At 43.3% G+C, this 25,850-nt stretch overlaps 1 long non-coding RNA gene across 1 annotated transcript in view; it reads left to right on the plus strand.

Annotated features, from left to right (window-relative positions):
- Positions 1 to 18,233: 18,233 nt before the first annotated feature.
- LOC135215095 (uncharacterized) overlaps positions 18,234 to 25,850 on the plus strand; it is a 144,554-nt gene continuing 136,937 nt past the window's right edge. The window contains exon 1 of the long non-coding RNA XR_010314565.1: positions 18,234 to 18,400. This is a non-coding gene — a long non-coding RNA (uncharacterized LOC135215095). The remainder of the gene's footprint in view (positions 18,401 to 25,850) is intronic.

The raw sequence follows: 25,850 nt of genomic DNA on the forward strand, positions 1-25,850 counted from the left end.
TTCTTCTCTGCTCCCTTATTCTCGATCCGGGATCGGTACCATTAAACACCATCCTATGATATTGAAACGGGGATGGATGTTTAGTCTCTTTTCCCCTTTTTCAATCGCTTAGGAAATGTAATAAGAGGATTTATGACGTCACAGGGAGCGACAATGACGCTGATCGCCCCATGTTGGCCTTCAGGATCCTGGATTCACAGAGGTCACGTCCTTCCTAGTTCACTTTCCAAGGACCTTTTTCCGAGAGAGTCGGTCTACTTTAACTCGAAAGGTACCTATAACCTCTCCGCTCTGAGTCTGACTACGTTCAGACTATCGAGATGTTGACAGGAATAAGATTACCGTCTTCCCTTTCCGTCTGAAGAATGGGATAAGCTGGCAGTCACAACTATTAAAGAATACGCAAATATGTTGTTGACGGCCTTTGGGCTCAGAGATTTGCTTCTGTCAAACAACAAAGCCCTTCATGATCTTTGAGTTCTGTGGAATCTCGAATATCGCTCACCATCTACTTTTTGGTCTCACCTGTTTTCTCGGAGTCAGACACTCGTGCAAGATCAGGCGACATATAGTAGCCCTGAGTTTCTTGTTGACGAAGTCGGTTGCGTTTATACACCCCCGATGATCGTGTAACATTGAGACCAGGTTGGACTGTCAGGCATTCTTCCTTCGGGACTGAATCGCCTTTTTGCTCCTCGCTCCTTTCTCCTGGCACCTAGAAGCTCTGCTCAGGAGTTGAGTTCGCTGACGACGTTGGGTTGCGTTGGATACACCCCCCACCCAAGGTTTGCTTAGATTGAATGCGCCCAGGCAGTCCAGACACGTCATCCTTCAGCGAAGAATAGTGCCTTATGGTCTTCAGGGTACAACCTTGCTGTCCTTGATTCGTCTGACTGGTCAACTGGTCGGTCACCTGACTTTAGTACAGACGGACTGACTGTGCATGTCCAGATCGAAGCTTTCAATATGAACTTAGACGTAGTCTGAAGTTCTTGATGTCAAAGCATTTCGAACCTCTCCTTTTGGTTAACTTATTGCACATGACGAAAGGCCTATTTTCTAACCACTCTAGATACGACAAAGAGGGTTAGTGAGGGTTTTAAGCCATCGTCAGAAGTTTTGGCTTTAGGGAACACAATGCGGTGTGTTCGCTAAACCTTCCGTTGTGGCCTAAGAATGGAAACCCGTCTAGTCCTTGGGCCAGGAGCTTGGAATCAAGGGATGGCAAAAGTTATTGGGCAAGAGCCAGAGAGAGTCCTGTGCCCTGTCGGGGGTCTCAAGTTTTATCTACATAAAAATTAAAGAAAGTCGAAGTCCTTCGGACAATCTGCAGTGTTCCGAAAAAGACCAGACTTGCCCATATCATAGAACACCCTGGCTTTAGTGTTAAGGAGTTCTTTCAAAAGGCTCCTTCATTGTGTTTGCACAAAGATTTGAAATCTTTTGATCTGAATGCTCACGAGGTGAGGGCGCGGCCTCGGAAGCATTTCAACAGAGCATGGCAACTCAGTATCATACTGAGTACCACGTTTTAGCGAAGCAACTCTGTGTTCGCTTCACACTTCCTGCGGGATGTGAAGACGGCATATGAGATCTTGCTGCTCGCTAGGGCCTTACGTGTCCTGCAGACCACAAGCTTGGGGGCAAGAAGTACCACTCATCCTATCCTGTAGAAAATGGTTAGGAAGAGCTCTTAATTTAGTTATTGAGTCGCCGCCAATGGCGACTTCTTAACTCTTAAGCCTTAGTTAAACACCTTAACTTTGGCTAGGTTGGTCAGGTGGTGATATATATATATATTTATTTTACTTAGCCCTCATGGTATGGTCAATATGGTTTAGTCACGTCGTGGTCTCGCCCCTGTTGACAGATCATGTGGAGTGCACCAGCTATATAGGTCTCTACCTCGCTGGCAACTCTAGTAGCACAAGCAGACTTACGTGGCAATAACCACGAAGCCAGCTATGCTAACAGGTGGAACCAAGATGTAAATCATCTGCATGCATTTGTTTCCCAAATCCTTCTATTCTGTCCCTTCCCACCTCCAACGGTGGGATTCAGCTATATATATATCTGACAGGTAAGTTTCATGAACAAAATTATATTGTTATGATACAATAAAGTTTTGTACATGAACTTTCCTGTCAGATATATACTTAGCTATACGTCTCTGACGTCACGACAGAATTCAAAACTCGCGGCACACGCGACAGGTAGGTCAGGTGATCTACCTTACCCGCCGCTGGGTGGCGGATGTATGAACCAATCTCCCTTTCCAGCCAGATTTTTTCTGTCGCCGGTGTCGACTACACCTGTGGTCGTTACCTCCTGATAGTTAAATTCGTTTCTCGTTGCCTTGGATATCTTTGGACTGACTTTCGGTGAAGTACCTGATCTTGTTGGCTTGGCATACTGCTTGTGGATTGTTTTTTGGATATTGGTTTGGATTTTTCTTCGATTTCAAGATGTCTGATGTAGAGATTAAGAAATCTGCTATGTTTAGGGTGTGTTCTATGGATGAATGCAAGGTGAGGCTACCGAAAGCAACGGTAGATCCTCACACAGTATGCTTGAAGTGTAGGGGTAATGAATGTTCCTTTATTAACCCTTGTAATGAATGTGAGAAGTTGGATGAAGGTGAATGGAAGTCTCTTTCTACCTTAACTTAAGGAAGTGGAGAAAGACAGGGTTAGGAAAGCTTCGTCTAGAAGTTCGAGTAAGTCTCATATTAGCGAGGTAGAAGTAGATAATCCTGTCGTAGCACTAGATCCTTCTCCCGTTTCAGCTCCTGCTCCCTGCATCGAACCCACAGATACGCCTTCGGAAGTGGCAACCATGAGAGCCACGATCCATAGCATGGAGAAGAAATTCGTTCGTTTGCAGGTAAGAGTGATAGTGAGTGCAGTGCCCCCAGTGCAGTGGAGGGTGCGTCTGATTGGCTCCTTAATGCTTCCCGGCCTAGACCTCTTCCAGACTCCCAGTCCCAGTGGAGGAGGAAAGTCAACAGCCGCAGGAAGGTTAGGGAGAACCCCCACCGATCAGGCGTTCCCCTCGGTAGATCCTGATGTTCGTTCCCAGGCTGCCTTAATTCGCGCCAAGAAGGAGGTTTTTTACGACAATGCTTCTCTTCTTCTTCATCGCCTTCTCCTAGAAGAGGATGGAGCGCCTCGGATTCCTCTCGACCGTTGAAGAGAGCCTGGAAGGCTCCTTGCGCCCTTCCTTCCAGCCCGGAGTGTTTTCCGGAGGATCCTGAAGTGGACATCAAGAAACCCAGGAGGGATCAGGTGGAGTACTCGCCTCAGAGAAGGCTTCGAACGCCACGTCCCCTGTGGAGGAGCTTACAAGATCTCTGGCTCGGATTCTTGCGGGGCTGCAAGCTCAGATTTCGGCTCTTGCGGGGGGCTCATTGGCGGGAGGCGCTCGTCGTAAGAAGGACGTCTCTCTCCCCGTCAAGAAGTCTAGGCTACCTCTCCTGCGGTTTGCCTTCTCAGTCGGAGTCTGCTCTCTCTCCTGTACCAGCGGATTAGAATGAGGCGCTCTTCCCTTGGCCAGACGCCAGTCGTCTTCCAGGCGCCAATCGCCCAGGAAGCTTTCTCCTGGCGACTTCATTTCTCCCGTGGAACGGGATCAAGCTCCTAGTAGGAGCTCTTCTAAGGATAACCGCACAGCTTCTACTTCTCGCTCCTTTCCGAAGAACCTCCAATCTCCGGATAAGAGAGCCTTCCCTGCATGGACACTTCTAGAGACAGGATCTCTCCTTATGTTAGACGATTAGAGCCTGGTAGGCGCTACTCCCCAAGTAGCCGCTCTCCTGCTGACAAGCGCCGTGTTGAAGATAGGCGCTACTCTCCTGATAGGCACTATTCGCCTGTTAGCCGCTCTGTTTAGGTCAGGCGTAAAGAGCCTGAAAGAAGCTTCTCTGCTGGTAGACAAGCTTTTGCAGAGACCCACGCTTCTCGATCTAGCTATTTGGATCATGGTAGACGCCTGTCTCCTAGTAGGCGCTCTTCTCCAGGGATTCACTCTCCTGTTGGTAGGCGCCAAGAGCCTAGCAGGCGCTCCTCTCATTTTAGGCGCAGTTCGCCAGGCAGCCGCTCGCCTCTGGACAGGCGCATGGAGTCTGGTAGGCGCCTTGAGCATAGTAGGCTCTCCTCTACTAGCAGGCGCTCCCCTTTGGACTCCCGTGTATCTCGGGACAGACTACAAGATTACAGAGGACTCCCTCATCGGAGTAGGAAGGACGCCTTCGATAGGAGCTCTCCCGAAGCTTTGGCTTCTCCTGATAGGCGCCAGACGGCTGCCAGACACTCCTCACAGGATAGGCGCACTTCTTTAGAGAAGTCCGCCTGCTCTCGTAAAGAAGCCGAAGGTTCTTCGGTAGATGAAAAAATAGAAACCTTCAGGAAGGAGGACTTGGTAAAGGATTCTTCGGTCTCGTCTTACAAGATCCTGACAGACCTACTTCACTTCTTCAGGAGTTTGGAGACGCACTTACTCCGGTCGCTCCTCCTCCTCCTCTCTCTTTATTCTCGACATCTAAGAAGACGAAGGTTTCCTCCCGTGTGAGAATGAAACCAACCATCTCAATGAAGAAGGCTTTGAGAGGTTTTGGTGATTGGCTTCTTTCTAAAGAGGAGAAATGGAAGACTGTTTTTTCTTTCCCTCCTTCTAAGCTTACGGGGAAACTTGGTTTCTGGTATGAGTCTGGAGAACCCCTAGGCCTGGGTCTTCCCTCATCTGCAGACGCGGACTTCTCTTCACTGGTGGATGCCTCCCGACGCTCGGCCCTCTTGTCTGCTAAGACTACATGGGCGATGAACGAGCTCGACCCACCTGTTGAAGGGAATGTTCAGAGTCTTGGAAGTCTTCAACTTCCTTGACTGGTCGTTGGGGGTCTTAGCTAAAAGACTCAGAACCCGGATTCCCTTTCGCCCGAGGATCTCAACAGTGTACTTACGTTCATGGACAAGGCAGTGAGAGATGGATCTAGCGAAGTAGCCTCCCTGTTTTGGAGCAGGGGTTATTAATTAAGAAAAGAGCGGTTCTTCTGCTCTTTTCTGTACCAAGTCAGTCTCTCATGCTCAGAGAGCCTCGCTACTATATTCGCAACTTTCGCCTCTTCTCTTTCCAAAGAAGATAATACAGGACATCTCTGGAGCTATCTCCGCGAAGGCGACTCAAGATATGCTCGCTCAGTCGGCCCGGAAACCTAGAACAACCTCCAGACGAAGACTAAGAAGGAGACTCCAGCTAGACAGGAGCCCTTTCGAGGGGGCCCTCCTTCTAGAGCCTCTACCTCAAGAGGTAATAGTGCCTTCAAGGAGAGGAAGATCCTTCTCTCGCTCTACCAGAGCGAAAAAGTAGGAAAGAAGTCCTCCAAACATCTGTAGGTGCCAGGCTACTAAGATTCGCAGAAGTCTGGGCACAGAGAGGAGCGGACAACTGGTCCCTCTCGATTATCCGGAAAGGATATCTGATTCCCTTCTCAGCAAGACCACCTTTGACGACGACTCCGAGGGAGTTGGTGGCCAAGTACAGGGATCCCATCATGAGCCAAGCTCTTACTCTGGCAGTAGAACAAATGCTAGAGAGGCGATAGAGCTAGGGAGCGACCCATGCTCAGCGGGCTTTACAACCGCCTTTTCCTAGTTCCAAAAGCCTCAGGAGGATGGAGACTGGTTTCTGGAGTAAGCGCCCTGAATTTCTTTGTAGAAAAGAGGAAGTTCGCCATGGAGACGACATCCTCAGTGTTGGCGGCTCTTCGTCCAGGGGATTGGATGGTGTCCCTAGATCTTCAGGACGCTTACTTCCATGTGCCGATCCATCCTTCTTCAAGGAAATACCTCAGGTTCATGATGGGAGGAAGGATATTCCAGTTCAGGGCCTTGTGTTTCGGCCTTTCAACAGCCAGCCCCTCAGGTTTTTCACAGGACTAATGAAAAATGTAGCAAGATGGCTACATTTGGAGGGAGTGAGGGTGTCCCTTTACTTGGACGACTGGCTTATCAGAGCCAAGTCCACAGAAAAAGATGTTTGGAGGACCTACAAAAGACCCTTTTCATGGCGAGTTCTCTGGACTTTTGGTGAACTTTCAAAAGTATCAGTTAATCCCCAGTCAAGATCGTATCTATCTGGGGATTCGGATGGTTTCTCTGGATTTTCGGGCTTTTCCATCTCTCAGAAAAGGATAGCCCGATGTTCAGGAAAGTCACAGCCTTTCTAGAACAGACGTATGCACAGCGAGGGAGTGGATGAGTTTGCTGGGGACACTCTCCTCGTTGGAGCAATTCCTTTCTCTAGGAAGGTTGCACCTCAGACCTCTCCAGTTCTTTCTACATCGGAACTGGCGTTGTCTTTCTCAAAACCTAGAGTTCTCCTTCAAGATTTCAAGAGAAATCAAGAAGGACTCTCTTGGTGGGCGAACCCTCTCAGGTTTGCAGAAGGGATGTCCCTTCACATTCCGAACCCCAACCAAGTGTTGTTTTCCGACGCGTCGGAAACAGGTTGGGGAGCGACGCTCGGCTCAAGAGAAGTGTCAGGCACCTGGAAAGGAGGAACAGGTGACCTGGCACATCAACAAGAAAGAGCTGATGGCTGTTTGGCTAGCTTTGAAAGCATTCGAGCCCTACGTCCTAGCTTCGACAGTTCAGATAAACTCGGACAACACCACGGCCCTGGCATACATCAGGAAGCAGGGGGGAACTCACTCCTTCTCCCTGTAAGAGACAGCAAAAGACCTTCTGCTGTGGGCAGAGGAAAGGAAGATTTGTCTCCTTACCAGGTTCGTACAGGGAGAAAAGAACGTCAAGAGCAGACCTCCTGAGGCAGGAAAGATCAAGTCCTGCCGGCGGAGTGGACTCTTAACGACGGATGTTTGCCAGGACCTGTGGAGACTATGGGGCAGGCCTCACATAGACCTCTTCGCCACAGCGAGAATGCGAGGATAGACAACTACTGCTCTCCTATATCAGACCCGAGGGCAGTGTCAATAGATGCCTTTCTCCTAGATTGGAAGGGCCTAGACACGTATGCTTTTCCTCCCTTCAAGATACTGGGAGAAACTCTCAAGAAGTTTGCAGAATCGGAGGCAGCAAGGATGACGTTGATAGCCCCTTTCTGCCCGCACAAGTCTGGTTCACAGAGGTACTGGAATGGTTAGTGGACATTCCGAGATCCCATACCACAGAGGATCGATCTGCTCAGACAACCCCACTTCGACAGGTATCACAGAAACCTCCCCGCTCTCGGTCTGACTGGCTTCAGACTGTCAAAAGTTTGGTCAGAGCGAGAGGATTTTCTGCAAGAGCTGCAACGGCTATCGCAGCAGCAAGAAGGCCCTCTACACTTAGAGTCTACCAATCGAAGTGGGACGTCTTTCGGCGGTGGTGTAGGAACCATCACCTGTCCTCTTCCAGTACCTCTGTAACCCAATTAGCAGACTTCTTACTTTTCCTTAGGGAAAAAGGTGGACTGGCGGTATCAACCATTAAAGGATATCGTAGCATGCTGGCTGCAGTGTTTAGGCACAGAGACCTAAACATTTCAGAAAACAAAGACCTTCATGATCTAATAAGATCTTTTGAAACATCCAAAAAAGGGTTTCGTCAGAGATTCCGAGTTGGAATTCTGGACGTAGTGCTGCGTTTCCTTAGGTCCCCTAAGTTCGAACCGCCCCAGTCTGCCTCTTTTAGAGACCTCACGAGAAAGACACTTTTTCTCATGGCATTGGCTTCCGCAAAAAGGATTAGTGAGCTCCATGCAATAGAAGGGAGAGTGGGGTTCAAAGGAGATGCAGCGATCTGTGCCTTCCTACCTTCGTTCTTGGCCAAGAACGAGAACCCCTCAAATCCTTGGCCTAGGTAGTTTTGAAATCCAAGGTTATCTGCTTAGTAGGCAAGGAAGCAGAGAGGTCACTTTGCCCAGTACAAAGTCTAAAGTTTTATCTTCAGAGGAAGAAGAAACTTAAGGGCAATGATGTCAACCTTTGGTGCTCTGTAAGAGATCTAAGAATGCACTTTCTTTCTTCATCAGAAGCCTGTGATGAAAGTCAATTCAAGCTTCTGAAGGTCAAAGCTCATGAGGTAAGAGCTATTGCCACTTCATTAACTTTCAATAAAAACATGTCCCTGAGTAATATTATGAAAGCAACATTCTGGCGTTGCAACTCAGTCTTCGCGAACCACTATCTGAGAGACGTCAAAATCACGTATGAAAAGTGCTTTGCGTCAGGCCCATACGTATCGGCAGATTCGGTGCTGGGGCAGGGAGCTGAGACATATCCTTTGTAGTAAATTTTTTCCCCCTTGTTTAGTTTGTAAGTTTTTTGGTTGTTTGAAAGAGCATGCAGGTAGGCATCTCTTTCATGTCATATGTCTAACAATGATTAGATTGGTTAGGTGATCAGTTTAATGTTTGTGAGCTCCTTGCAATGATAGTGGTTTAGGTTCTGTCATATAAGAGGGCGAATCCTTTGACAAGATCCTGCTCAGATTCTATCAAGTAAGCGGATACCAAATCCCTTTGATAGACCCAAAGAGTCTGTCAGCTGTAGGTCACGCCCTCGCTGAAGCTCTTCAGGCAACGCAGACTAATAGACAGTAACTATGAAGTCTTCTGCCTAAACAGGTAAGAACCAAGGTTGTATTTCTGGGCTCAGCTCGTGTCGGCCTATGAAGTATCCTTAATATCATTCTTTCTAGGTAAAATTAATCTAAAATTACCAGAGAAAAACAAAATTAAGAAAATGTCAGTAAAACTGACTCGCTCACTCTATAAAAGAAGTGTCGGTATGAGAATATAGGCGAGTGGGATCACTACCACGAGTCATTCACCATTTAGACCTTCCAACATAAAAAAATACCAGAGAGAGCTGATACCAAAGGGTGATGCGGCCGCTACTACTACTACTACCGACGCCACGGACAGCAGCGCCCCTAGCGGTCATCCTTAATCATTAGCTTCGCAGCGCTTGAGTGCTTTTTCCTCTCGTGTTGTTTTTTCGTGGATTTACCTCATCAATTACGATGGAACGTGCAGCTATTGCATCGGCTAAGTTAAGTGCCTCATAAGTAGTATTTTACAGTTTTTTAGTCTTCCAGGGACCAGTATTTTCCTTCTTAATAGGTCATATACGGTCTCCCGGTTGACTCGTGGCGGCTGTGTGCCGCCTCGTGTTAAGATTTCCCGGTCTTCCATACTGGGACATCTTATACTTATGGGCTTACTATATTACGTTCATCGTTTATTACATCGTTTTTATAGCTAGGACAGCCCTTTTACCATTTCTCTTAGTTTGGTATTTAGGGCTATACCGTGTTTCTGGCCCAGCATCCCGGCTCTTGCTCTTCATCGGCTACCGCTGGCTCCGAGTAGTCAACTGTTCTTCGGAACAGCTTGCCTCCTCCTGGCTTCTTTCTCTTTTGCTAAAGTGTCTTTTCCCCTTTACGATATATTATCAGTGTTATTTAGGGTGTTAGGCTAGCCTAGGTGCCTGTGCCATGTGTTGGTACAGTCTGGTTCACGTGGCCCCTCCATGGTTGTGTTGCTATCGCGGCTTAGGCCACCTGCGATCACGTGTCCCATAGCACCTTACCCTTCCCCATTCCCCTCCCTTACCAAGATATAGGGAGGGGTCTGGGGGGAACTCCTTGGTTGCCATGACAACCACAGTAGCCTACCTCCCTCTCCCTCTGAGGAGGCCTGGAGCTCCCTCCCAGCTGGGGTACAGGGCGACCACTTGTCTCGGGTACCGGGTCACCGAGCGGGTAGCTGTAGTGACGGGGAGGGGTAGGCCACCCCCCCCTCTCTCTCTCTCCCGCCGTGTTTTTACGCCGGGACCCCCCCCACCTATTGCTCCGTCCCACCCTTCCCCTACCGTAATGAACGGAGCCTCCGCTGAAGCCGGGGGCCCCTTTGGTTATAGGTTCGTCTGGCTCCGCCAGCGGGCGGGGTGGACATTACTAGTGGTCTGTTGCTTGCCTACTATATCCTATTTTCCGCTACCGGAGGAGAGCTCGCTCCTTACCCGGGCACTCTTCTAGTAGTCGGAAAATTTTATACTTCGTTATATATATACGGATATACCCTAATATTACGGTGAATTTTAGTTTTAATTTATTTATGTGTGCCATCTCCGTCGTTCTCCGTCGTGGTTTCATGGCTCCTCACCATCCTGTTGGAATCTTTTTCCTGTCTCCGCGTAGCCTTAGACAAACTCCACCCGCCTAGTTACCACACGTATTATGGCGGGGCTCTGGTTTGATCTAACTTACACGCTCCGGCATGCAGCGGAGCAATTGTTAGGCTGTAAGTGTGCACCTGATACTTATGTATCTCTCCACTTACAGGCTACCAACTGTCAGGTCCCGGGTTGCAACGCAACACTCTACGACCCCTGCGCCCATGAGGAGTGTAGGACTCACGCCCCGTGTGCCACCACCCACAATGGACTGATCGTTTGGCACCCGGAAGCTTGCACCATCTGCTACGACCTCGTTAGTCAGCTGTTGGGTGGGGTAAGTCTACTCTTAGACTTCTTGGTCTTATCACTAATAACACTTAGTTTTAAGCTTCGTTCAACCCTGTCTCCGCCGTTAGAAGCTTCATATCGCCTTCTCTTTCAGGCTGCCGCCGTGAAGGAAGTCGCCTTGGCAACCCTGAAGGCTTGGGTGGGCGGCTTCGGGAAGAACGCCGCCAAGGGCCAGCCGTACATTCTTGGACAAGAAGCTGGCCGTTCAGATCTTCCCCGGTGGCAAGTCGACCGGTTATGTCGACCCCATCTCGGCAGCCCCTCTCATAGCTTCGATCCAGCAGGAGGTGCAGCAGGCATTCGGGTCCGTCTCCACGCAGGAGCCGGTCCCAGATGTGGCTAACCTGGACCTGAACATCGAGCCTATGGCGGTAGGGGCAGAGGATTTGTTGGTTGAGGTAGGTGTGTCGGGCGCCCAAGGTCTTTCCTTGGGCGCTCCTGGATCTTCTTCCCCTGTCCTTTCTTCTGCCTCTTTCCAAGGCTTTACGGGATCTGAGATCCCTTGCCCGCTCTCCCGCTCTTTCTGTACCCCCGAAGGTGAAGGGACAGAGAGAACAGAAGACTCTCCATAAGACGACTTCTAAGAAGTCGTCGTCTTCTTCAGCTAGGAAGTCTACGACTTCCTACGCTGACGCGGTGAAGGCAAAGCCGAGCTCTTCCTACTCTAAGAGCTCTAGAAGCAAGGCTTCTAAGGAGAAGGCTCGCGCTCCGGCCGAGCCAACGCCTTCTCCGGCATCCACCGGATCTACTCCGGTAACTCCTGTTGGGGTGGCGGGACCGAGCTCCTTTGATCCCACCACCTTTCGGCAGTTGTGATGCAGCAAGTGGGAGAGATGGTTGGCTCGCTGGGGTCTAAGTTTGAACAGATGTTTGCGCAGCTGTCAAACACCATCAACCAGTCTGGCCAATCCATTCAGGATCTCTCTAACAGAGTTAGAGAGCAAGAGGACCGTTTTGCTGGACTTAGTCAGGTTCCTCAGCCAAGCTCCCCTGTAGCAGGTACTGGTATTTTGCAGTTACCTCCCTACGAATCCTACCAGCCTTCTCCATGGATAACCCATGGAGAGTGGCCGCTTATGCCCCTTCAAGGACGGCATGATCTCTATCCCGGAGTGTGGAACTCGAAGAATTGAGGACTTCGAGTTCTATCCTCCTGGACTGACTCAGCCTTTCATTGGGTATGCTAGGCTGAACCGTTGCTGCTCTCACTAGAGAGGACAAGATTTCCCGAGAGACTGTGCTGTATAGTAGGGATCACGCACAGCGGGAATGGGTTCACTGCCTGGAGGATTGGGAGTGTACTAACACCAAACTCCAAGCTTTCAAGAGTCCGTTCACTATTTTCGCAACGGAGGAGGAGGCTTCTCTTCCGTTCGCTACCAAAATAGTAGAAGCAACTCTTCAGGCAGTCCTCAAAGACGAGCCCATGCCACAAGCTGAGGAAGCGGAATCTACTTCTCCGCTCTTCCCAGCCTTTGGAGAATTGTGGGAGAACTTGCCTGCCACGTTCTCGATTGGTAAGCTTAAGCCAGACTGCGCAATGGATCAGTTTGGCGAGAAGCTTCCAAGACTGCCTGATACCCTGATTCAGGCAGAGTTCGATGCTCGAACAGATTTGGAGGTCCTTAACTCCCTAATCATTACAGAAATGGCTGCCCTGTCTTATGGCACAGAACCTTTATTCAAGATTCTGGCCAAATCTCAGCTTCAGACAGTCCAAGCTGATGCTTTCGAATTCTTCCTAGCTAGGAGAACTGCCGAAAGCACGTCTTGCAGGAGGCCACTATCAGGCATGAGCCTAATAGACTCCTGGCTTCCAGCATGTGGGTGCGGACCTCTTCCCATAGTCCTCTGTGAACGAGGTGCACCACGAGGCTGCTAGGCTCAACCAGAGCCTTAGAGCTTAGACTGGGGCATCTCTTCCAAGTAGGAATCAATGAGACCGCCCCTGCTGCTGGTAAGAAGCTTAAGAAGACAGGAAGAAGGTTCCAGCCTTACCAGAAGCAACAGCAGCAACAGCAATTTGTTCAGGCCGTCCCAGTTACCTCAACATGGGACAGCCGTCTACTTCAAAACAGACACAACCCATCCTCCTGTTGTCTCCTCAGAGTCAACCGTCAACCTCCTACGCAGTCTCGCCGGCCTTCAATTTTATGTACGAAAGCCAGGCCTACCCAGCCTTTAATAGGTTCTCTAGGGTAGCAGGTCGAGGGACCACTTTCGCCAGCGTGGCACAGGAAGAGCTGCAAGAGGTAGACAATTCAGAGGAGGGCGCGGAGGTCAACCAGCCAAACAACAGTGGGCTCCCCAGGTAGGAGGGAGGCTGTTCCTCTTCCGTCACAGGTGGGGGTTCAGCAAATGGGCACAGAGCATCGTGTTCAAAGGATTGGGTTGGAGTTGGATCAAAGATCCCCCTCCAATCAAATCATTCTATCAGGAGCCATCAAAGGAATTGACAGATTATGCGGAGGAACTCCTTCAGAAAGGAGCTATTGCGAGAGTCAAGCATCTAAATTTCAAGGTCGCTTATTCAGCGTGCCAAAGAAAGGCTCAACAAAAGAAGGGTAATCTTAGACTTGTCAAAGCTAAACTCTTTCATTCGTTGCGACAAGTTCAAAATGCTCACCATCTCGCAGGTACGGACCTTACTTCCCGTGGGGCCGTCACAACCTCCATCGATCTTACAGACGCATACTATCATATCCCTATAGCCAGACACTTCCGTCCATTCCTAGGCTTCAAACTAGGAAATCAGACGTTCTCATTCAAAGTGATGCCTTCGGTCTGAATGTAGCCCCCAGGGTATTCACGAAAGTAGCAGAAGTGGTAGTTCAGCAGTTGAGAACTCAAGGGATAATGGTAGCAGCATACCTCGACGATTGGTTGATCTGGGCACCAACGGTCGAGGAATGTCTCAAAGCCACAAAGAAGGTAGTTCAATTTCTGGAACATCTGGGGTTCCAGATAAACAAAACGAAATCCAGGCTCACTCCGGAGTCTTGTTTTCAGTGGCTAGGAATCCAATGGGATTTGTCTTCCCACAATCTGTCAATTCCGGTAGTCAAAAGAAAAGAAATAGCCAAGTCTGTGAAACAATTTCTCAAATGCAAACAAACATCAAGGAGAAACCAGGAAAGAATCCTAGGATCGCTCCAGTTTGCCTCAGTGACAGACTCCTCCTGAAAGCAAGGCTAAAAGATATAAATCGAGTTTTGGCGATCAAGAGCAAACACCAAATCTCGAGACAAGTTGTCAGTTATCCACAGTTCCTTCGCAATCAGCTCCACGTCCATGGACAAAAGTGAAGAACCTTGCCAAATTAGTACCCCTTCAATATCCCCTTCCAGTGTTAACCATTCACACGGATGCCTCCTGTCCGGGTGGTGGGGGGGATATTCTCAATTCAAGCAAGTTCAGGGGACTTGGTCGGTTCAGTTCCACCAGCTTCACATAAACGTCCTGGAAGCAATGGCAGTATTTCTTACCAACACGTGAATCATGTCATGATAGCCATTTTTGCACTAGCAGACAAACACAGATGGCATCTGTCCGCCACTCACCTGGCGTGAATAAGAAATGTGATAGCAGACGCCTTGTCCCGGTCAGTCCCTCTGGAATCAGAATGGTCTCTAGACGACGGGTCATTCCAGTGGATATGCCGGAGAGTCCCAGGTCTCCCAAGGTAGATCTCTTCGCCTCACAAGCGAACCACAAGCTCCCTTGCTATGTGGCCCCCAACCTGGACCCCTCTGGCTTATGCCACGGACGCCCTGTCGTTAAATTGGAATCAGTGGAGGAAAATCTATGTTTTTTCCTCCAGTGAATCTTCTTTTGAAAGTCTTGAGCAAGCTGAGGACTTTCAAGGGACTAGTAGCACTGATTGCCCCAGACTGGCCAAAAAGCAACTGGTATCCTCTGCTTCTGGAATTGGGTCTCCAACCTCAACGGATTCCCAATCCAAGCTTGTCACAATCAGTACAAATGAGGACTGTGTTCGCTTCCTCAGGAATTCTTCAGACCCTAACTTTATGGACTTCATGAAGTTTGCGGCTAACAAAGATGCTAACATTGATCCCAAAACATCCTCTTCCTAGAATCAGATAAAAGAGAGTCAACTATTAGACAATATGACTCAGCTGTTAAAAAATTAGCATCCTTCCTGAAAGAATCGAACACCACAACCATGACAGTTAACTTAGCTATATCCTTTTTTCAGATCCTTTGTTTGAAAAAAGGCTTAGCAGCTAGCACATTACTACTCTAAATCGGCTTTGGAGAAGAAAATCTTCAGTTGGGTTTCCCGAGATACCTAACAGATTCCTTACTTTACATCTATTCCCAAAGCCTGTGCAGACTATGACCCTCTCAAAGGCTACTGCAGTTTCATGGTTCTTAAATGATGTCCTCAAAACTAGCCTCAGATACTGACAACTTGTCTTGCACTTTTATAATGCTTCTTAGAAGACGTTATTTTTATTAAGCCTGGCTTCAGGAGCCAGAATTTCAGGAAATGTCGGCTCTATCCAGAGATGCGGGTCACGTGGAATTCCTCCCCTCAGGAGAAGTTCTACTTTCACCGGATCGTAGCTTTTTTAGCTAAAAATGAGGATCCCCTTGCAAGGTGGGGACTCCTTGGAAAGTCATCCCACTTCCGCAAGATCCTTCTCTCTGCCCAGTATCAACTTTAAGAGCCTTTCTATCTCGTACATCCTCAGGTTCTCTCTTTATGAGAGAAAAAGGTGGCACTTTATCAGTAAAAGGAATTAGACAACAGATTCTTTACTTCATTAAACAAGCCAATCCTGATTCATTTCCAAAAGCACATGACATCAGGGAGGAGTAGCCACCACAATTTATTACTTTCAACATATGAACTTTGAGGATCTTAAAAAGTATACTGGATGGAAACATCACCGACAGTCTTTAAACGTCATTATCTAAAGTCCTTGGAATCTTTGAAAATTTTCTGCAGTAGCAGCGGGAAACATTGTTTCTCCTGATACTGCATAGTAGTTGTAGTATAGATCCAGGTCTCCTTTCTACCTACCTCGTCCAACATGCCTCACCCTATTGCCATGCTACTCGGAATACTACTAGCCTTAGCTGCTATAAATCATATTGGTGGATTGTCCCCTTATTTTTTTTTGCTAGGGACATCCACATTATGTACATATAATGTACTTCAGTGTTTCTACCTTCCCCCATTTTTATGCTAGGGTAGAACACAATGTGTTTGTATATTTTGTAAATATCTTAATTAAGTGATCACGTCTTTGTTATTTTGCCATTAAAAACATTATTATGTATTACTATGTCCCTAATATAAAGTTAATTTTAAGTACTTTTTATATTGACTGCTTTCTTTATCATACCATTGTATTAGGATAAGTTAGCTTTAAGTACTTTGTTTGTATACTGTAATGTTTCCTGATTCACTTATATTATATATCTCTTTTTTTACTATTGGGTTTTCATTTGTCCCTTATTCCCATCTTGTCTGTTTCTCTGGTACATTTTCCATAGCCGACAACGACTGAGTCCCAGAAAAGGGATTTTGACGTAGGAAAAATCTATTTCTGGGTGATTGGCTCGTGTCGCCCTATGAAACCCACTGTCTTCTTTTACCCACCCTGCAGGACAAGATGTTCTCATAGATTAAGGATGACCGCTAGGGGTGCTGCTGTCCGTGGCGTCGGTAGTAGTAGTAGTAGCGGCCGCATCACCCTTTGGTATCAGCTCTCTCTGGTGGGGATTTTATGTTGGAAGGTCTAAATGGTGAATGACTCGTGGTAGTGATCCCACTCGCCTATATTCTCATACCGACACTTCTTTTATAGAGTGAGCGAGTCAGTTTTACTGACATTTTCTTAATTTTGTTTTTCTCTGGTAATTTTAGATTAATATTTTACCTAGAAATAATGATATTAAGGATACTTTTTTCATAGGGCGACACGAGCCAATCACCCAGAAATAGATTTTTCCTACGTCAAAATTCCTTTTTACTCCTACAACAGGTGTTGTTTCCCAAGGTTTTTTCCATGTTAATATTGCTGTCTCTTTCCCTCCACCAAGGGTGTCAATCAGCTAAGTATATACAAATGACAGGAAAGTTCATGTACAAAAATGTCATTGTTAGTATACCAATAAGGTTTTGTACATACTTACCTGGCAGATATATACGATTGATGGCCCGCCCCAGCCTCCCCTCAGGAGACAGGTGGAAGAGAAAAATCTGGCTGGAAAGGGAGATTGGTTCATACATCCGCCACCCAGCAGCGGGTAAGGTAGATCACCTGGACCTACCTGTCGCGTGTATATATCTGCTAAGTATATATCTGCCAGGTAAGTACGTATGTACAAAACCTTATTGATACTAACAATAACATTTTGTTCATACTTACCTGGCAGATATATATAATCAAGTACCCACCCACCTCCCCTCAGGGGACAGTGGAAATAAAAATTATGAATAGAAAACGGGAATGGTTCCTGATACCGCCTCCCCCAGCGGCGGGAATGGGTACTAACCACCTGGCCGACCACTGCGTGTGCCGGAGGTTTTTAAAATTCTGTCGGACTTCAGAAAATACAGCTATATATATATGCCAGGTAAGTATGAACAAACTTTTATTGTATCATAACAATATCATATTTATGATGATTAATTTGAAAATATTCGTTATTGAAAAAGTAACTCTACCATAGTGCGACCACCTTCCCGAAAATCTGAAATTATGGCCTTAATTTGTGACTTGGGAGAAAAAACTTACATTGAGAGGAAAGTAGAGGTCTTGAGGTGTTGCTTCGATGGATGCTAGCTCTTGACTAATGTCTGTCCTGGGTTACAGGACATGTTCAAGTACTGTTTCGGGAAGGTGGTCGCGCTACCGTGAAGGCCAGCCATTCGGTATTTTACCCTACCATGCACAGCCCCAGATTGGGCAAACTTTGAGGTTGGTCAATTCAAGAAAAAAACTCATTAATGGAAAGAGGAGGTATGCAAATGCACATGGTGTAAGAAAAAAAATATTCTAAAAAGATTTTTTAAATTATAGTTATAAGAACTAAAACCAGTAATGAGATTTACGACATGCAGTAACTTTTTGGGAGGTATTTATATATGTTTTTTCTAATTTCCCTACACTTTTCTTTGCAAAAATTACAATTAGCCTATAGCTGACATACTATTGTAAAAGATAAGAACTAAAACCAACAGTAATCCCTGTGTATATTTATGAGCAAATAAATAAAAAGACTTCTTGGGACAGACAGCAGTGAGACATTTCCCCTCAAGTCTAAAATCATACTGAGAGCTACTGTGATTCCCAACTCCCTGAGCTGAGAAACCAACAGTTGCCACAAGTCTTATAGACCATTGAAGTGCTCTAAATGTCTTCTGCGCTAATTTCATCCAAATCACATGGCAAGTAATATTGATACTCATTGTTAGTTAGCCCATCTACCACCCAAAACCTATTTCCAATACTCATATAATGGTGCCCGTCCAGTTAGGGTAAATTATGCTGATCAGCAGATGCATTAACATCGTCTGCAGGGTGGGGTTACATGGTTCTTAAAATGTGTATTGTGGTGCCATGGCAAGCCTATCACATACACTTGATTATGGAGAGCAGGGAAATGGATAAATAACTAAATTTCATGTTTTAATAATGCAATCATCTTTTCTCTTTCTCCATCAGGAAACATCATTTATGTGCGGAGAGTGCTTTTTACTGTTCCCAACAACAGAAGAATTCAATGCCCATAATTGCCAGGAATCCCAAGTAGGAGGAGTGCAAAGTATTGTTGAACAAGATGTCAGCTGCCAGGAACCAGTTACGGGACATCTTGATGTTCCTGAAAGTAATCCTTGTGAGTTTTAAAGTATTAAAAAAATGTATTGCATTGCTATATCTATGTTTTGAAATTCTGGCTTTTTAGTAGTACAGAAACTGTTAGTCATAGTGAACATTATTATCTCAAATTTTGATGTTTTTAATGCATGTTTATTTTTTGCTTGCAAGCACTAATTTGATTGAGTTTTGCTATTAAGAAAATGAACATAACATTGAGCATATACATATAAAGCAGCCCATAGCTATGCAGTTGAGATGCATTTCATTATGGTCAGTTGTAATGTGAAACAAGTATAGCAGACAGCTTATTTAAAATGGGATGTATGTATTTCATGACCCTGTACCAGTAGTATAGCTTGTGTCAAATGGAATTGAACAAATAAATTTTCAAAATAATTTATAGAAAGACGTCGGTTTTTAAAAAGAGTATTTTTGGAATACTATAAATATTACAGATGATACATAATCCAAGTGATCACAGCGCCTGTGGCCATACAGCAACCAAATCCTCCAGGACAAATATAATAGAATACCTTGTACAATCAAATGGAATAGGATACGTAAATCTATAAACAGTTGCATATATCACATGCATACTGTATTAGTAATAAATAGAACAAATTCTTATGCATGTTGTACAATGTTTTGGGATGTATTGCATGTTTTGGGATGTACAAGTGTTTTTAAGGGTCACTTACATGACTTGGAAACTGAGATTTCTAAGTGTTAGATCAACACCAGTCAGATCTCTGAACAATATCTCCCCCCAAAGGGGTGAGTTTTAAGATAAAAGGAGGAGGTTTGTAGATAATTTGCATTTTCCTAGATATAGCATCTTGAAGTTTTTATCATAATCTTGCCTCTACCTAACCTCACATTTGTCCTTGTTGCCAAAGGAAAAAGTGTTCTTGCTTAAATGGGTCAGCAACCGTGGTCATTTCTGCACTTTTAGATGGTTCTTGGGTCCTCTGTTTCTGTTGTCTGCTGTTATCTCTGTGTGAATGCTGATTGTTCCAGACTGACTGGAGTGCTATCATGCTACTCCTGTACATTGGCTATTCCAGCTTGAATGTTTGTTGCTGTCACCATGCATAGTCCTCAGCTTTATTGAGCCTTATGGGCCTGCTTTTGTGACCTCGGGTTCCATTGTATTCTCACCCTTGTGGCTACATTCCACATCGTTTTTCTTATGCTGTACAGCTGTTGCTGCTTCTTGATCTCTCGGCTTATTTTTGGCCCTCTGGACTCCCATATCTTTGGCCTTCTTAACCCTCTTACGCCGAAGCCCTAAAAATCAAAACCTCTCCTGTATGCCGGCGCCGGTTTTGGAGTTGGGTCAGCGGAAGCGGTAAACAAATAATTTTTTCAAAAAATCACAGCGCGCTTAGTTTTGAAGATTGAGAGTTCATTTTGGCTCATTTTTTTTGTCATTGCTTGAAGTTAGTATGCAATCATCAGAAATGAAAGTAATATCATTATCATATGTAAATAATGCGATATAAGGTAGCGAAAAAAAAAAATTCATAGATAATTGTATTCAAATCAACGCTGTGCAAAAACTGTCAAAGCTAACGAGTTAATTATTTTTTCGTTGTATTTTACACTAAATTGCAATCCTTTTGATATATAATACATAGTAAAACAATAAAAGCAACACCAGAAAATATTATCACAAAATGATGTACGAATTCGTACCGCGCGGACGTAAAAAAAATATTTATTTTTCAAAAATTCACTGTAATCTAAATATTGTTCTAGAGAATTCCATTTGTTTTCAAAATTAAAAAGAAAAAATTATTGAATATTATGATACTGTAAGTTTTTTAGATTAGAATTGCAGATTTCGACCATTTCGGACGAGTTAAAATTTTGACCCGAATGTCGAAATTTTATATATATATTTTTTTATATTCACATATTTCGGAGATGGAAAAAGCTACAACCTTCAATTATTTTTTTTTGTATTTTTCATGAATTTGCGCACATTTTGATATATGAAACTCTATAAAAAGGCTAATATGAAAAGGAGTAAATATTAGGATAATTGCGATGTACGTATTTCGGAGACTTGCAGCCGCGAATCGCTCGCGGAGTGAAGGTAAATATATTTTTCAAAAATTCACCATAAATCACAATATTGTTTTAGAGACTCAAATTTGTTTCAAAATGAAGAAAAAATGATGGAATATTACTAGGCCGTAAGAGTTTTAGCTTACAATTGCGTTTTTCAACTATTTCGGTAGAGTCAAATTTGACTGAACGTGGTTTTTTCTATTTATTGTGAATTATATGCAAATATTTCGAAAAAGAGAAAAGCTACAACCTTCAATCATTTTTAGTTGTATTCTACATGAATTGCGCACATTTTCATATATAAAACTTTATGTAACAGCTAATTTTAAATGGTGCAAACATTTCGACAATCGCACACAAAAAAATTCTGATTTTTTCGGAAGAGTTACCGCGCGAACGTAAGGAAAATTTTTTTTTTTTTTTTCTTTTTTTTTTTTTTTTTTTTCATAAATTCACCATAAATCGAAATATTGTGCTAGAGACTTCCAAGTCATTGCAAAATGAAGGTAAAATGATTGAATATTACTAGAATATAAGAGTTTTAGCTTACAATTGCGTTTTTCGACCATTTCGGTAGAGTTAAAGTTGACCGAAAGTTGAATTTTTGCACTTAACGTTATTTATATGAAAATATTTCGAAACTGATAAAAGCTACAACCATGGGTTTGATTTTTGTTGTATTGTGCATGAAATTGCGCACATTTCCATATATAAAACTTTATGTAACGGCAAATTTAAAAGGGTGCAAACATTAGGACAATCGCACGAAAAAATTTATCGGAAGAGTTATCGCACGAACGTGAGGAAAACGTTTTTTTCATAAATTAACCATAAATCGAAATATTGTGCTAGAGACGTCCAATTTGTTTCAAAATGAAGGCAAATGATTGAATATTATTATAATATAAGAATTTTAGCTTACAATTGCGTTTCTCGACCATTTCTGTAGAGTCAAAGTTGACCGAAGGTTGAAATTTTTGCACTTATCGTTATTTATATGAAATTTCAATTCAAAACTGATAAAAGCTACAATCATGAGTATTTTTTTGTTGTATTTTACATGAAATTGCGCACATTTTCATATATAATACTTCATGTAAAGGAATAATTTAAAATGGTGCAAAAATTATGTCAAAGTGACGAAATAATTTCCGAGATGTGTCACTGATACTTTTTAGTGCGATAAGAAAGAAATTCGCGCTTGCGCGCCTGTGTAGCGATTGTAAACAAAACAACGCTTTGATCCGTGAACTCCCAGCAACCCCCAAGGCGCGTGATACAAAAGTTTTCGGCTGGTAGGCCTATAAGTATTTTTCCGCGAATTTTTAAAAAAACTTTTTTGGAGCCGACATATGATACGTCAATCGGCATACGGGAGACATTTTGACACGACGTTTAATACGTCCATCGGCGTAAGAGGGTTAACATAAGTTTTTGCCTCACTTGTGGTGCCACAAAACTGTATCTTGATTTCAACGTTTATCAAAGTAATTTCTTGTTAGACTGTATTAAGGTTCAAGTGATACTAATTGAAATAAAACTAGGGACTAGGTAGGATTCATACTATGGAGAGTGGCTCTCATAATGTTTTTTGGGAAAAATAGTGTGCTGTGTTGATTTGTGATTTGATAAGGTTGTGCTTTTTGGTCACTCATGTGGTGTACAAGTTACTGCAAGGCAGTGTTTACTAGGAGATAGTAGCTAAGGTGATGAAGTAAGAGTGGAGAGCAACAGGGCTTGATATTTTATTAGACTTTAATCTCTGAGATACATATCAGCTTTGTCTTATTATATAATTGTTTTTTCAATTGCTGTTTTCTTGGTTCAGTGGCAGATCTCGTGCCATATGGTTAAGATGAGCACAGGTTAAGTTACAGCTTTGCTTGAACATGTTGTTGATTGAGCAATAATCAGAGGGTCATGAACTTGTAAATGTTACTACGTACGTATTTTTTATCATATTTTTGGTTAATCCTACAATAAATAATTTGTACTTTCTTTCTTAGACTTCCAATGATGTGGAGTTTCATTTACTTTTAAGTTTATACTTGAGTGTAATATATTTTTCAGATAGATCCCATAGCCCTTCTTACCACCTTGACGTGGTGAGGGGGCTCTCGAACCTCGGGAATCTCTTCTCAGGTTCGAACCCAGGAGTCTCATATGACATATTTCGAGTTAACTTGTGGACTTTTCCATTTTTGCCAAAATTTTTGAAAGCAAATAAGTGAGAAAACATATCATGGCCAAATGTGGAGTTAAATCCGAACCTAAATAGTGAGAACTGTGGTAGATCCATCATCTACCCGACAATGTTCGGACCCTGTTTTTTCAGGCGGAACTATTCTATGGAGCTGGACCCACGGATTCCAGGGGGGCCTGGTTCTAGGAATAGAACTCTGCATTCTATCCAGTTTACCATAATGTGATTGGATGGGGATATTTGTATTATTGTAATAATCTTAGTCCTAGCAAGTGGGTTCTGCATTACACTTGGACCATACTACAGTGGGGCCTCGTTATCCACGGGGGATAGGGCCCAGAACCCCCCGTGATAAGTAAATACCCGTGTTATCCTGATACCCCCCTCAAAAATTGCTTAAAACTGCCTACTTTAATAGTTAACCCACCCAAGACCACTATTCCAATGTTTATAACTGCCTACTTTAGTTCAAACACCAAATATGTTTTCAACTATCACCTAAAACTAAATTCAAGACAGTTTTGTTTAAAGTTATTGTAGCAAAAATTAGCCTTAAAAAATAAATGTATAGTAGGTATATGTACTACTGTACATATGTAGCCTACTAGCCTAGGGATTACAGCTAGAAGCCTACATACGCATGGTGGGCCTCTTTTTTTTTACAAGGAAAGAAGAGATGAGTGGTAAGATAACTATCAAAATATGTAAATTCATATGGGTACTCACCAACAATCTAGGTATGTTGATAAAAGATGGCGACGATTTTGCAGTGCAATCCAGTAATATAATAACGATAATGCTACCAACAGTATGCAGCGAAACATCTCTTCCCTTCGTCACAACACGTTAATACTAGTATATTCCACGTAAAAACCTTCATCTGACCTTTAGGCGTCTTTCCCATAAGAGTAAAAGAATCATTGCTTTTGGATGCCACATAATTAACTCGTTTATATGGGTACAATTTAAAGAACGCGCCGCACACCACATTTCATAACAACAACAAACAAAACGTTTGTAGGCCAGTGTTGCCAACTGGGAATGGCAATTTCTTGCTAGATTTTGTTCCATAAAAGGCTAAAAAAAATCACATACCGTATATACTCTGAATTAAACGTGCAATCTCCCATATCGTGCAACCCCCTAATTTTCCCCAATAAATAACAGTGGTTTTTGTGTTTTGTGTCATCTGTATCTCATGTATCAATGCAAGTTCATAAGGTTGGTGGTTTAGAGCCTAGCTAATGGCCGAGTCATTCAGATGTGTGCTGATGCTAGTCAATTTACGTAATTTTCTTATTAATCTCGAGAATTGAATAGAAAATCTCAAGATTAAAAAAAATCCCAAGAAAATCCCAAGATAATAAAATAATTTGTAAATAACACGCCTTGGAGTCCTTAATCATTCTCTCTCTCTCTCTCTCTCTCTCTCTCTCTCTCAGGAATAAAATACGTACGTACTGTAATTGCAGTAAATGTGTAGACATTGTGTGTGTTTAAAAAATGTGCAGTACACACACATTCCGATGTTTCGTTTTTTGGAATTTTTCAGATTTCGGAAATGTGAGGTCAGATGCATAATCAAACAAACACCACTACTGCAGCAAAAACATTTTTTCCCTTTATGTTTTTTCATTATTGTTATTTATTAATTACAGTTTATTTAAATAAATATTAATATAATACTGTTAAATGAATGTGAGATAATTAAGATCACCTATAATAAAATAGTGGGACAATTAATACCATATGTTCACTAATAGGTATTATTTTCAAACAAACATTCCGTAAAACAAAAAATATATGTACATAACAATCAAAATATAATAATGTTTTGCAGTTCAACTTGTGAATTTTAATTTTAACAATAAGTATGACTATATAATATATTTTACCATATCGATCTTGAAGTTGAAGAGTCGTAAAATTCTGAGGATGGTCCGGGAAAAGGATTTGTACTTTGTGATTCCGTATCGCTACAACACCTGTGGTATTTTCATACCACTATATTGATGACGCATCGCTACACACACTGGTGATTTTTGTCATACCACTATACGTTAAAGTTAAAAACATGACATAGAATCGACTTTGCGACTTCGTTCACTTTGATATTTTTAACGATACAATCAACTATCATTTGTACTACTAAAACCATCTTCACATAAGTAATTTTTCGTAAGATATGTGTTGTGTGCAAAAGCTAGCTTATACATAAAAGGCTTTTATAATTTAAGTCATCTTAGATATACATATGCACCCAAACTCATTGTGGGGAAATTTACTACTGTTTCCTCGGATATTGAAATACTTTAGCATCATTCAAACACTAATAATATAATGCATAAATACTAGGCTATACATATTTACATCGTATACAAATACTACTCGTTATATCATACATATACAAAGTTAACATTATATACACATACTTTTATATAGTTCAAAGTTAATCATATGAGTAGTGATCAGACGACAGCTGTGCACTGGACTACGTACGTACTACTTGGAAGATAAAACGAACAAAAATTTTGTTGTTGTTAGTCACCGGGATAGATTAACATTTTTCCAGAGATTAAAAGCTGAATTTTGTTTTGAAGGTATGTCAACCGCGATATTATATTATTGTTTTCACGAAGGAATAATTATATAAAGAAAATTATTGAGTAATTTTTGCCGTCAGCAGTCAGAAAATCACGAACATGGTAACGTTCAAACCTAGTGCCATCCATGGCGTATGTCTATAAATAGAACAGAAGCAGAGGGCAGTCATTGGATAACAGATCTCCATGGCTACCAACCAACCAATCAGGTGTTAGTTATTACTACTCTGTAATTTCTTAGAATGAACGTTTACACACACGAAGCTAACGATGTATGTGTTGTGCATACAGTACGTAGTTTTTAGTTTTTATTATTAGTGTAAGTATTTTTACTGATTTCATGAAGAATAGAATGATTCCTTCTCATTACTTTGAATGCAAAATGGCTTGAAGATTCTTCCGCAAAAAGAAGAGAAAAAAAAATTCCTTAGAAGATGATACCTAGTTTACTAAAACGCGGTTGGGAACATACCTTCAAAACAAAATTCGGCTCTTTAATCTCTGGAAAAATGTTAATCTATCCCGGCGACTAACAACAACAAAATTTTTGTTTGTTTTATCTTCCAAGTAGTACGTACGTAGTCCAG

This window comes from Macrobrachium nipponense, chromosome 5, assembly GCF_015104395.2.
Source record: "Macrobrachium nipponense isolate FS-2020 chromosome 5, ASM1510439v2, whole genome shotgun sequence".
Taxonomy (NCBI): domain Eukaryota; kingdom Metazoa; phylum Arthropoda; class Malacostraca; order Decapoda; family Palaemonidae; genus Macrobrachium; species Macrobrachium nipponense.